Below are 13,941 nucleotides of genomic sequence, written 5' to 3' on the forward strand. Positions count from 1 at the left end.
GACGCACGTACGTATGGCGTTACACACTTGAGTCAAAGAGCTGCTTCCCATCTAAAATATCGCACATTGAGGGCGAGGTGATTTGCATGCCTTGAAACGGTGCGCGGGTGCACATAGCGTAAATGTGCATGGCTTTCTCACTCACTCTACACTGCCCAACACTGCGGGGCTTTAAAAGCGCAGGAAAAGCGTTGTCAAACGCACCTGCGAACCATGCAGGCATGCGTGCTGAAAAGCAGTGAGCTCTGCTGCCGGAAGGTGTGACAAAGCGTCAGTTAATTTATTTATTTATGTATTACTTTTTTCCCAGCGCATTTCATCGGACCGCATAACTTACCGCCACGGCGGAGTTGCGCTTGCTCGCGTGCGGCGCAAGAGAGCTCCCTGTGAGAGTTGTTTCCTGTCCCTCCGAGGGCAACCTTGTGTGTTATTCGCTTCGTCTGCGTAGATTGTTTCTGGTCGACTTGCCGGTTGCTGCCATCATTCTCGTCTCCTGGGCGTGTTTGTGTCCCCGAACATCCGCCCCAGCGTGTCTGTGTGCGTCTCTGTTGCCGCAAACGGATGGGAGTGAGAGGGCTGGCGAGAAGGAAAGTGGTGAGAAGTGACGCCTGCAAGCTGGCTACTGTGCTTTCATGTGTAGATGCCTTTCCTGCATGACGGGGTTGCTGCACAGTGTGGGCGTATATACACAGTGTGACGTGCCACCTGCTTCACGCTGGCGTTGATTTGTTGTTGCGTGAAAGACACGTCGTATTTCGTCTCGCATCGCCCTGTGTGTCTTTTTCGCGCCTATGTTCCGTACCCCCAGCTCCTCCCCCCTATCTCTGACGTCGTTGTAGCTTGGGGGGGGGGGGGGGTTGATTCCTCGAAATCAATCCGTAGTTCGCCAGGACGATGTGTCTCATAATAATACCGTCATTGTGGCACTGAAGACCACCGAAATCTATTGCAGCAAGACGGCAAGTTGGGCCAGTTGGTTGGGATTCCTCCGAAATTATTTATCTCCTTCCACCACGAGTAAGTCACTTCAGAGGGAAGCAGCAGAGAAAAAAAAAAAAAAGAAATAGAGGAAGATATAGGAAAATTTGCAAGACTTTGCAGGAGAGCTATGGTCTAGGCTACCGTATATGATTCCCTTTAGCGATTCGCCCCCTGTGCAAGCTCACAAAATTGCTTTGCAGCAATGTTACGTATACCGTAACGGCCATTAGTGTAGTGCCTAGCGTCATTTCTGCTCAATTTTCTGCTCCATTTTGGATTTTAATATGAAGTAGCGATGCGTCTTAGTCGTAAAGCAGATGTACAAGCACATGTTAGTAGAAAGGAGTAGTAATTTTCTTTAATGAAGCAACCCTTTATCGGTGTAAAAATATAAACTGAAGCATTTCTAGCTCTATAGTTTCTCTTTCATGGTATATTACTGCTTCAAAGCTCGGGTCTGCGAGGCGGGGAAGTGGATGAATGTATGGAACGGGGTGGCAGGTGCACCCAGCGTGTTGCATAAAAAAAGGCGCTTCCGGGCACGGTTCACGCCGCGTGCGAAGCTTGTACGGCTGGAGAGGGGCTTTAATGAATGTTGCAAGTTATGCGCTGGAGCGAGTGCTTATAAACGCGGTCTTGTGCCTTTCCTTCTTTATTTGGATGTATAGGGAAGGGGATAGTGTTGTCGCTGGAGTTAGGCGTGCACTCTGACGTTGCTAATATATAGTTATAGCGCGGCGAGAACAGAACGACGACAAAGAGTGTCGTTGTGTGTTTCTCGCGCTATAACTATATCGTCATGTCATACCAACTAGCCTGAACTGCTATAGACATCTAACGTTGCGTCTCTATGTAATCCTGCTCCCTGCCGTGGAGGTCGTGAAGAAAACAGCAGGAAAATAATAATTTATTTTTCGCCTGTGCGTCAGGGATGAAAGTTCGACTAGAATGCTGAAGATCCTGTTAAGCCTACACTTGATGTACTGAGCACGAGAAAGAAACTTCCGAAAAGCATGAAAAAACAACAACAAGGAAATGTAAGAGAAAAATATAAAGAAAAGAGGGCGCACTTACGGTGTGGAAGACTCATGATTGTTATCTAGTGAAAAGGAAATTGGCTGCAGGTCCGTGCGCGTCTAAAACGCAATCGCGTGAAGTTCCATTTTGAACAGTGCACCGTGTTAACCGAATAACCGCTTCAATATACGAAATATTAATTGCGCGTGTTTCGTTGTTTTCGTCTTAATTAGCGTCCACTATATTTTTAATTTATCTCGTGCATGTATATGAATGTACTTTCTTTCGTATATACCTTATGCATTCAGCTTCCTTTATATAGACTATATGCCATGACTGTTCACATTCACGTCACGATATAGTCTCGTATATATATATATAAAAAAATGTTCCCGTAAAGAAAAGGGATTCCGAGGTCTTACGTGAGAGAACAATGATACGATTATTATGCAGGCAGCAGTTGTAGCGGGTGTAGTCCTGATCAATTTTCGCCGCCGTTTTCGTTTAACATGCACCTAAATTTAAGCACACGGAAAATTTTATCTTTCTTTTTCGGTTTTTCTATGCTGTCATAATTAACCATTTGTCTGTATGCATGCGTTCAACCCATACTGCTCAATTTAAGTTCACGCCGATTTCAAAGGTGTCATTAATAGCATCTGCTAAAAGTGAATATATATATATATATATATATATATATATATATATATATATATATATATATATATATATATATATATATATATTGCTCTAACTATACAGCCCTCATGCTACTGCCAATCTTTTTGGGATTCACGAACTGCCACGCTATTTAAATTTCTTTTTTTTTTTGCATACGGCAGGTTGTTGTTCAAGAGGGAATATCGAGTGGTCGCCGCACACGGGAGTGCAGCTAATGTAGAATATACAGGCGCCGCGTTTGCGTTTCTCGCCTTGTAACGCGGAGGATCAGGCAGACCCACAAAATACGCGTCTGTGGCTTGACCTTTGGTCCTGTTTGTTCAACGGCGCCACCGACCGGGGTTTCGCTCGCTGCCGGTGGGGGGCACGTTTAGCGGGCCTGGTTTTTATGGGAGAAGGCCAACATTTGGAGGGAAGCTGAGGGCGGGGGAGCCTCGGCGTGTGTGTTTACGTCGGATGTGGGTGGATGTTTTGTCTCGGCGGAAACCGAGAGTTGCCCCGATATCCCGGGGCCGGTTGTGAAACAAACAAAAGGATAAAAGGAGCATCGGCTGAGCCGGGAGGGAGGCTGGTTTGAAATAGGGCCCGTGGTTGGGGCACGCGCCGCGAAGGCCACGAGCGGCATCCCGCTGTGTCGTCCACGAAGCGAGGAGAGTGCTCGCCTTGGCGAATTGAGCGGAGCCATGCTGTCCTGTACCGACTTTTTTGCCTCATATTCCGCGTGAGGAGAAAGCGTCGGCAGGGAGCTAAAGGAGCGTGACTGGTAAAAAAAAAGCGCACATTGGACGAAGGGAAAAATCGATAGAAGCGCCGTCTTCATCTTCACTTGAACTCAAAGGAAAGACGGGAGGAAAGACAGGAGGAAAGACGGGAGGAAAGACGGATATTGTTATGCTTTGGACGCGGCTCTTTTGTTATGGGGATATGTGCAGGACTCATATGCGCTTTTCCGCACTTATGTGCACTTTTATCTTGTTAACACGATACACCTTTGTGCGGAACTAAAAAGATTACATCTTAATGTTTGTTTGATAGTCTTGTGACTTTCACTTTTTTTTCGGTGTCCTTCGGTGCGTTTGGTTCTGTTTGGGGATGTAAATGGGAGCTATAGCGGGTGCAAATAAAGGCGCCGTCATCTTCTATATAATCTTTATCAAAAGTCTTACATTGCACGTGTGACGAAATCTTGGGCAGGAATGATATTTTACTTGGGGCCTTTTAGAATGTGCCAATATTTTGGTGGGATTTTTTTTATTTTTATTGATCGCGCTTTGCAACGCTGTGGCGGCGGCTGCTAATCTACTCGGAGACCTTGCGAATGGCCTGTGCAACAACCTGGTCACACAGCCGCCACTAATAATGACACGGAAAATGTAGGCGCGAAGCCGGGACGCAAACATTTCATCATGTGCTGCGATTCGCTGTGAAAGTGGTCACTCCTGCTCGATGGATAAGGGGAAAGAAAAAGTAACGGGCGTTACTGTTTTGTGCCTTGTGAAGCTAGAAAATCACGCACTGCTGGGTGAGTTGGTAACTCATCATCTTAAAGGTGGTGCGCGAAAAATCGAAGCTCTAAAGCAAAAATGGCACTGGAGAGAAAAAAAAAAAAAACGACGTATGTTGCGATGTCGGATGCAGTAGAATAGTTACGTCTTTGTTTTTCGGGGGAGGCTGGGAGCAAAGGAATGCTCAAGAGGTAACATGTGTCAGAAAGTGGATTCTTCAAAGCAGACTTTACAACATGGCTCTTGTGCCACGGGCGAAGCCCACCCGACGGTGTTGGCACAGCTTGCATCGATCTGGGCGGAGAGGCGACTGCGGGCAAGGAATGCATAACAACTAAATGGCAAATAGATCCCGAAACACGCCACGATCACCAATTCACACGAGTCACATCAGCCATTGGCGCGTTCCCTGTTTTGAGCAAAGAATGTCTTCATCATGGTCAGCCTGACTACGTCCACTACAGGACAAAGGGCTCTTCCATGTTCCGCCAGTAACTCGATCCTGTGCTTGCTGCTGCCAATTTATACCCGCGAACTTACTAATGTCATCTGCCCTCTTAACTTTCTGTCTCCCCCTAAACCCTCTTGCATTCTCTGGGAGTCCAGTAAGTTGCCCTTAATGACCAGCGGTTATCCTGCCTACGTGCTACATGCCCAGCCCAAGTCAATTTCTTCTTCTTGATTTCAACTTATCCACTCTGCTCTATTCTTGTCTCTTATGGTTACACCTATCATTTTCTTTTCCGTCGCTCGCTGCGTAGACCTCAATTTACGCTGAACCCGCTTCGTAAGCCTCCAGGTTTCTGCTCCGTTGGTAAGCACCGGCAAGATGGAGCTGTTATATACCTTCCTCTTGAGGGATAGTGGTAATCTACCAGTCATGATTTCAGAGTGCTTGCCGAGTGTGCTCTCCCCCATTATTATTTCCCGCCGTATGATATTTGACCCCCCGTGGCTGTCTTTCCGTCTTCAACCAGGTTGCTTCCTCGTGATGGAGAAACTTCTCACAGTTAAGTCGCGAAACAGTTGGCGGAGATTTAGCGCTCTCTTTCCGAATATTATGATTGACACTGCCGTTTGTCCTACGGGCCTGCTTGTTTGCGTTGTGCGCCATCGCTTTCCGAGACCTTTATTGCTTTGTTTTCCCTGAGAGCCGTCGTCTTTGGACATATCGGCGCCAATGCGCTCGCGTCCTGAAGGCATCGTGGTACTATCGGGCTCAGGATCTTAGCTTCAGACGCAAGGATGCTGCTTCGACTACAAAACAGGCACGATTGATTGGCACGAATGGCTCCCATATATACCGTTCCTTGCTCGGAGACACCATGGAGGGCATGGTTCGAAATCAATATTGACCACCCGCAGTTACTCGGCGGCTGTCGAAATATAAGGGCTCCGGGGTTCTTTGTCCTATTTGTTTCTTACGCTTTGTTTGCGTTTACCTGTTTCGGCCGAAACTAAGCGCGCAACCTAGCACCATATTTTCTTAGAGTACTTTTGCGTGTCGCATTGATAGGAGTGGGATGGCGTAAAAATAAACCATTTCCTTATTGTAACTATTTTTTTTTGGTCCATTGGCAATGGGCATGCGCTCTGCATGGGCTACTTGTGAGACGTGGAATTGCGCGTAGGTCGAGTGCAATGTGTTCGGAAACTTGCACGGCTTCAATCGTCGAAGCAGTACGCCGTTTGCTACAACGATGTTTCCTGTGTGCAGACGCGTGAACATTTTTCCCAGTTCGTGAGAGTAAATTTCGAGGTCATTGTCGTCATTCTCAGTTTTAGTCCAAGGTTCGACAAAAACTCGCCAGGAGAGCGGTGTTCATTGAGGAATTCAAACAGGCATTCACCTTGTCTGAAGAAAATACAAGCATAAATTAACGTTTTGGGGCCGTGCGGGTCCCCTTTTTCACAATATTGTGAACAAGGGACCCGAAACGTTAACCTATATTTGTTTTTTATTCGGATACGGTGAGGGCTCGTTTTAACTATTCACTTCTCAGTCTTGAGCATGATCTCTACAACCAAGTATACCGGCCGGTTACGGGATTTCATGGTTTTTATCAGCGCATACGCACAGACGGGACAAAACGGAAGCACATGGAGGATGAACGCCAGACTTCATCTACAATGTTGAACGGAAAGACGTATTCAAGATCCTCCTTGGTTATTAAAGCTTTCGCTTTAATGAACGAGGAGGACCTTGCCCACGTCTCGTGCGAACGTGGACCAATTCGAAAAGCCGGCGTGAGTGAAGTGAAACAACTGCTGTCACGTGCGAGTGCCGTACAAAAACGAATGAAGGCAGGACCGTGCTTGTATGGGATGATAATGAAAGCAAAATGCGCGAGTGGTTTGTTAAATAGTGATAAGTTTAGGTTAATTACTAAACTATGGTTATGTGATCAAACAATAAATGACCGAATACATAGTTCAGTAGTCAATTTGTGTACGTTTCACATCGATATAAAGTGCATGGTGAAATAGCCACACCGGAGGACTTGCGCTTTCTTGTCTCTGACGACTGAGGGACCCTGCGAGTATTTCTCGCTCTGTCTTTCCCGCGTATTCGCCGATGCTTTGTAAAATATCTGCAATATAGATGCATATAAATTTCCACTTACCCTATAGTTCGAATCAGCCGGCTTCATCCTATACCTCTGACATTTTTTTTTAATTGAACGGCTGTGCCGCGTACCTATTTTGTCCATTCGCAGCGTGTGTGTAATGCTTATTAATAATAAGCATGTAGTCGGACAATGTGTTGCTTTATATATCGGAAATACTCAGCTGTCGTCGAGTATGAAAAGTAAACATGAAACAGCACTGAAGTTTTCATTCTTTGTTTGTTATTCACATTTACTTGTTGCTATGTGTGGTTGTTGCTTGGAAAGGGGGAGAGGGCATGGGCTGCCTTTCAGCAGCAGCAGTGTCCGAGCTTTTTGCGAAACGCCTCCAGCTTATTTTTCAAAGTGAGGGAGCCTGGGTGACATAGTGTTGCATAGCGTTTTGGTGTAGCTCGCAATTCGAAATAAGGGAACGGAATAAGGAGATATGGAGTGATGGAGGAAACAAGAAGGAGATAGTCCCTGTCTTCTCTCTCTCTCTCTTATCGGCTTGTTTCCTTCACTATTTGCGATTAGCGAATATTCGTAAAAACACCGAGTTACAGCTTGAAGAGCTATTTAGCTATTTCGGACACGAACTATCACTATCAAGAACTCAAAGGCCCAGCGCTCGCGTTCGTCTATTTTAAGCCCCCGTGTTTTGGCAGTGCTGCTTCAAATCAGTAAAAGAAGTTGACGCTGTGAAATTTGTTCTTGTCCACATCCCTTCACAGGTTGGTGTTGGGCCAAAAAAGCACGATGATATACAAGCAACTGCGAATGTGACACGCAGATAGAGGTAGGGAGCGATGAGTCATGGCACGTAAGATGGCTGTCACACTCAAGCGGACCTATTTGTTAGATGCGCAGCTGTGCCGTGGTGTCACCAGTGAAAGGAGAGCTGTTGCCTGCAGCTGAAACTTTTTTAAATCTTTTTTTTCTTCCCCTGCTGTGTTTGTCGCCTTGTAGCGCTGACTCGAGGCGGCTTCTCAGTTGTGTTCAAGAAATGAAGGGCTCGTATTCTCCCATTGGATCCTACCGCCTGTTACCGCTCATACAATTCTGATTAGTGTTATTAGTTTGTTATATCAATTACAGCAATAATTGATGTGTCTAGTAATTTAAGATGCCTGCCGCCACAAAATTATAATGTAGACAGCGAATAAATATCGCATTTACGTGATTTTTGAGCATTTTTCGGTCACACTGCTCACAGGGGCCCTGCAACACTTGTCCAGCATGGCCAGAAAAGGCTGTCAGTCGGTCGGTAACCGAGCATCCTGAAAACACGTAAGCTAACACACACACACACACACACACACACACACACACACACACACACACACACACACACACACACACACACACACACACACAGACACAGACACAGACACAGACACACACACACACACACACACACACACACACACACACACACACATATATATATATATATATATATATATATATATATATATATATATATATATATATATATATATATATATATATATATATATAATACTACAAGTTGGCAAGAAATGCTTCCCTCTTCTACAAATGATGCCATATAACCAAACGACATACCCATGGCTGAATTCGCGGTCATTGGCTGATTGTAGCATCGTGGGCTGCATGGTGATTGAAGCCACCGCTGGAGGCCGCCACATGCCCGCCATCACACTAAGTTCTAACCGCGTGTCCGCAGAAAAAAAAAAGTGTTCAAGGGCATGACGTGCTTGTGACGTAACTACTTTCCACTGTGCCTTTTCTCCTTGCTTAGCTTCCCGCGCGTTCGTCGGGACGAGAGCAGAGTGAAAGCCACCACAGCGTGTAACAAACTTTGGTAACAACGCTCGTGCTAGCCTTATTCTTAAAAAAAAGAATATTGCGGTGGTTGATTCGCGAGACAGTAAACTTCTTTGGGGCAGCCATTCGATGAGTATATATTGGGAAAAGTGTTACAGGCCACCTTTGAAACACCCTGTATGTAGCCGCCTTCTTTGTGAGTTTTGCGCGTAGTACATACCGACGACGCCGCTCTGAATCCTCATCTGCTATAGCAAGACCAGTGGTAGCAGTATCGTATCCAGGAGGTGGCCACACCGGGCCGTGCCCCTCCCCTCATCGAAAATTTTCTTCGCATGGCATATACAGAGCAAAAAACTGGCGATTCCAGAAAGGTGCGCCCTCCCCCTCCCTCTCCTTCCTCGGAAACAATTTCTGCATTCGCCCCTGAGTCATGTCAGTGCGGCGCTCGTTGCTATAGTGTCGTCTCTGCTGGGTGATGGAACACTATATAGTACAGTGGTTGGAATTTCTGCGGCTGCCGCCGGACTCATCCGTTGATGTAATCGCCGGTATACGTGACTTTTTTTTTTCTCGGCCATCTTTCGCAATTGCCGCGCTTCGGGCCCTTCGGCGAGCGGCCGTCGATCGTGACCGCTCCGACAGCAGTTTGCCGGCGTGCGAAGAAGAAGAGAAGATCGCGTTTTTTTGATCACGCCGCCGGCGTCTGCACTGCTCGCTCTTCTCTGCCTCGCGCCGCTGGTTCCCTCATCGCGGAACAGCTTGGTCGTGCGCAAATTAATTACCCCGCCATTTCCCTCCGGCCACAAATGGTTACGGAAGCCAGCGAGCGCTTATAATACTGCAGTCGCGATGGCATACACATGCGCGTTCCGATTGCATCACGAAGTTGCTTATAGCACGTACTTGCTTATCGTTTCCGAAAAAAGAAAAACAAAATCGGCTTTGTTTCTGGTGCTGCCTTATAGAGAAGCGTTGTGCAGCTTCCCAGACCGTTGGCTTTCTTGCGCGGTTGGCCTCCGAAGAAAGAAACGCCTCGAGTAACGAATAGAGCTTGCGGTATACGCGAAATTTCCGAGACAGCTATATTGACGCTTTGTCTAAGAACGCGGAATCCAAATAGATGTTCCAGCCTGCCACTTACGCAGCGAGCCGTTATAGGTTAGAAGAGGAGAAATCCGAACTAGCAGTGGCGCCTATATACGTTGCGTCAATTTTTGTGGGTGGCTGTACATATGGAATCGGGCCCAATGCGACTATGTCCTTTTGGACGCGTCTTGAGCATCAGGCCAGAGACACGTTCGTTAGGCTGGCCCCTTCTTTATTATCATCAGGCTGTAGTGGCTATGCAAGTAATTGATTTATGTGAACAACGAGGGTGTACACATCCGAGCGGGCTGTCTTGAAGCTATGATATATATATATATATATATATATATATATATATATATATATATATATATATATATATATATATATATATATATATTATAAGGCAAACAAGTGTATACTTAAGGGCTCGTTTTTCGTGTTTTACACACTATTAATGAGATCTAACAGACAATAATGCCAAGGAAGGGATAGGGGAAGTTATTAGGCCAATTGTAATGTAAATGAGAAGAAAGAAAAGTGGGTGAAAAGATAACTTGCCGTGGGCAGGATCCGAACCTGCGACCTTCGAATAACGCGTTCGATGCTCTACCACTGAGCTACCACGACAGCCATCCCCCCAGCCACTTTATTGCATGTCTATGTCAATGTAAACGTGGGAGTGTCAGTCAGCGCCACTATAGTAGCCATGGCGGCGAGTGTGGTACACTCTTTATAAGCCTGTTTGGCATCACGTATGTGTATATATATATATATATATATATATATATATATATATATATATATATATATATATATATATATATATATATATATATATATATATATATATATATATATATATATATTGACGCTTTTGTGCTCGATCGTACTCTGAAAGGTAAGTCTCTGGTATGTGTGCGTTCGTCTCTTCCGGTAGTTCCGTGGGGTTAGTGAACTGCGAGCCGCAGCCGTCGGTCTGGAAGGTGGCCAAGAATTTCCGGCTTCCGTGCTCGCCGCTCGCGGAGACAGTGTCATATTTCCAGATTCTCTTCGTTTTTTTGTTGTTTCTTCTTTATCGAGTTTGGCTCGGTTGGATTCTCCGGCATTGTCAGGTGTCACGTCGCACCGCTGCATGCAGACTTCCGTGTCGACAGCGCGGCCAAGTTATAGGCTTGTTACCGCATTACGCTACGTCATTTGCCGTTCGTATAGGGTGGTATTGTTGTGGTCATAATTAATACATTGAGAGATTGAGCGTCTTGGAATCAACTTCATCGGCTTTTTTAAGCTGGACTTTTCCCAACAGAGCAGGATAACTTGCGCGTGAGCCGATGTGAGCGGAAATCATGATATATATATATATATATATATATATATATATATATATATATATATATATATATATATATATATATATATATATATATATATATATATATATATATATGCATTCGCGGAAAGGTGCAAGCATCCTCCGTATTTTATTCCGGTACATCAGTAATTCGTTACGAAACGTTCTTACATTTATCGCCGTGTCGTTTCAACAGTGCAACTCACCCGTGCCATATTTCGCACTGCTTTCGCGGTCGGTTGTGTTATCATTCGCTTCATTAATCGTGGTAATGGTGTCTTTCTTGTTTCGCATAATATAATAACTATTTACGGGAACCAGTGGTCGTTTTCTCAGTCCAACGCCTCTTTTAATATGGAGCAGACGTTGCTCGGTCGACCGCTTTCGGACTTGCGCTCTTTTATACGGAATGTTTCCAGTGCCCCGATGTGACTCTGCGTGTTTATTATGTCACACGATACTGAAAGTGTCACGGGGGAAGTGGTCGGCAGAAAATGCGGCCGCTGTTCAGACATCTGTGTTCAGACAGCTGCGAACTACGCAATGTACTTGTGATTCGGTGGCGCTTGTACCAGTAGAATGGACGACGATGGTGTAAACGTCCTCATTATGAAAAAAAATTCCGCCATATCCACGAAGTGAATGATGATGAGTGGGCGAAGCTCCGGAGGTAAACCTGGTAAACCATGAATCCTCTGTACATTCTGCCCACTCGATTTTATTACATCGCTCCCCCTAGCGTACGTCGCCGCACTAAATCGAACGATTGCCTTCAACCAATGACACGCGCCATATGTGACATCATTCCTATTTTATAAGATCTCGCGTCTTTCATCAACTACAAGTACCGCTTTCTAGTTTATAACATCTTGCATCTTTTCATCATCAGCTACAAGTACCACCATCTAGTAAACACTACAAGAACTAAACGAGAGGTGGCTACATACAGGAGACGGTACCGCCATCTAGTGAACACTGCAAGAACTAAACTAGAGGTGGCTACATACAGGGGACGGTACCGCCATCTAGTGAACACTGCAAGAACTAAACTAGAGGTGGCTACATACAGGCTACAGGGGACGCACAGCCCACGCCCTAAGGAGCTTCGCCCCTAAAAAAAAAAAAAAAACATGTGGGGCAAAATGTATACGTCACTTTAGGCTGACGTTCTGAGCTTCGACTCGGAGTCGAAGCTCGCAGAGGAGTTACGCGCGGGCCACAGTTGGAATCCTATAGCTTCGGGCGGAATATGTGACGTGGACGTACTATAAGCTACGACTCTCGTTTTGTGACGCGTTGTTACCAGGGCTGTCATTGGAGCTCCGAGCCCCTTGCGTGCCCTGTATACAGCCGCAATTGGGCGCGAGTGTCCCCGAGACGGCGTCGTCGTCGTCATCATCGCGAGCCGGGAGGAGGCTCTAACCCGCTCTGTCTCCCTTGCTGGCCGGCGTCCAAAAGCACGAGCTCCGTTCTCGGTTGGCGTGCGTTCGTTGAACCTCGCGCTCCGCCGCTTGCGTGTTTCGTTTCGCCCGCCGCGGCTGTCTCTAACCGGGCGAGACTGTCTGCCTTGTATAGTATGTGGCCCCCTCTCTCTCTCTCTTTTTTGTTCTTACCCTTATTTTATTCGTTCGCCCTCTTTTATGTGTGCGTCCACATGTGGGGTGGAGCGCTTTGACCGACTCTTTTCTTATATTCACGAGGGCAGCCCGTGCCGTCTGTGGCCCATATGACGAGCGCGCGATGACTGGCAGCTGGTGGTGGTTCTGCTCCGTAAACAACGTCCAATTTACGGCCTCCACGGCGAAGCGATGATGCAGAAAGAGGAGCGCTGTGTTGGGATAAAGAAAGAATGGGTGGGGTTGAGAAAAGGAAGAGGAGGGGGGGGGGGTGGCTTAAGACGCGAGGAATACTTCTAGTTTCAGAGGCTATCATCGTGGACGTGTCGCATATATCGGCCGTGTAAAGGCTATAGTGTTCTCCTTCTGACTCGTACGCTACGAGTAATTTGTTTCTTCTCTGTTTTAGAGGATATGAAGAGAGTGGCTAATTTGATCGCTTGTTTCTTTTTTTCTGTCTGCTGAGTGAATTTTGTTTTATGCGTTTTACCAGATTTGTTTGTCTAATTTTACCCCGGACCATTTTTTTTTTCTGGGTGGCATTTGCTGCACTCACTTCTAGATGTGTATTTTCTGTCTGCTGTGCAAACTGTGAACGCATGGTAGGTACAGAAGACATACTGACTTTAATCCATACACCACGCCAACAACTTACGCGCCGAACTGTATACCGACGATAGTTATAGCGCGAGAACATAACGACGACACAGAGACAAGAAGGACACGAAAGACACTTCTTGTCCCTGTGTCGTCGTTCTGTTCTCGTACTATAACTATCGTCATGTCATACCAACTAGCCCAAGCTGCCACACTTCTATATATGTATACCGACGCCCGCGTTTCTTCGTGCAAGCTGGGACTCCCGATGAAGATGGAATGGTTCTGTGGGAATATTGCTTCTCTCGTTTTGTTCGAGATCTGCAGCGCCGAAGTTATAGCGTTCGCTCCCCGTCACTTGCTAATCCGAAGCCCCTTCGGTATAGTTCGTTACAGACCCAACTAGTGAACCCAACTGGGTCTTCATGCGCTACTTAGCACAATTTTCCTCGTCGCTGCGCTCGACAGCACAGCGTGTTACTGTACGACTGGCTCGTCGAGCGGAATGTTGTCCGGCTGTGTCGGGCTGGCCTTGCATCAGCCGTAAGTTCGATTAGGCTACTTGTTTTAGTGATGAACAACGGGCGTCTGAACCATTCGAGTGTGCGGGACCGACCGAACGTCCCAGATATAAGTGCTTAAAACTGACATGGTTAGATTAAAATAGGCGTTTGTCTGATGTTTGT

General features: G+C 46.3%; 1 protein-coding gene across 5 annotated transcripts in view; it reads left to right on the plus strand.

The window, feature by feature from the left end:
- Positions 1 to 13,941, plus strand: part of LOC119171819 (uncharacterized) — a 460,188-nt gene that overhangs the window by 78,868 nt on the left and 367,379 nt on the right. The window contains exon 1 of one of the 5 annotated variants that reach the window (XM_075892444.1): positions 459 to 594. The exons of the other annotated variants lie outside the window; for them this stretch is intronic. The gene's annotated coding sequence lies outside the window, so the exon portion shown is untranslated. Of the gene's footprint in view, positions 1 to 458; positions 595 to 13,941 lie in introns of those variants that run through there. 5 annotated transcript variants of the gene reach the window in all.

This window comes from Rhipicephalus microplus, chromosome 4, assembly GCF_043290135.1.
Source record: "Rhipicephalus microplus isolate Deutch F79 chromosome 4, USDA_Rmic, whole genome shotgun sequence".
Lineage (NCBI taxonomy): Eukaryota > Metazoa > Arthropoda > Arachnida > Ixodida > Ixodidae > Rhipicephalus > Rhipicephalus microplus.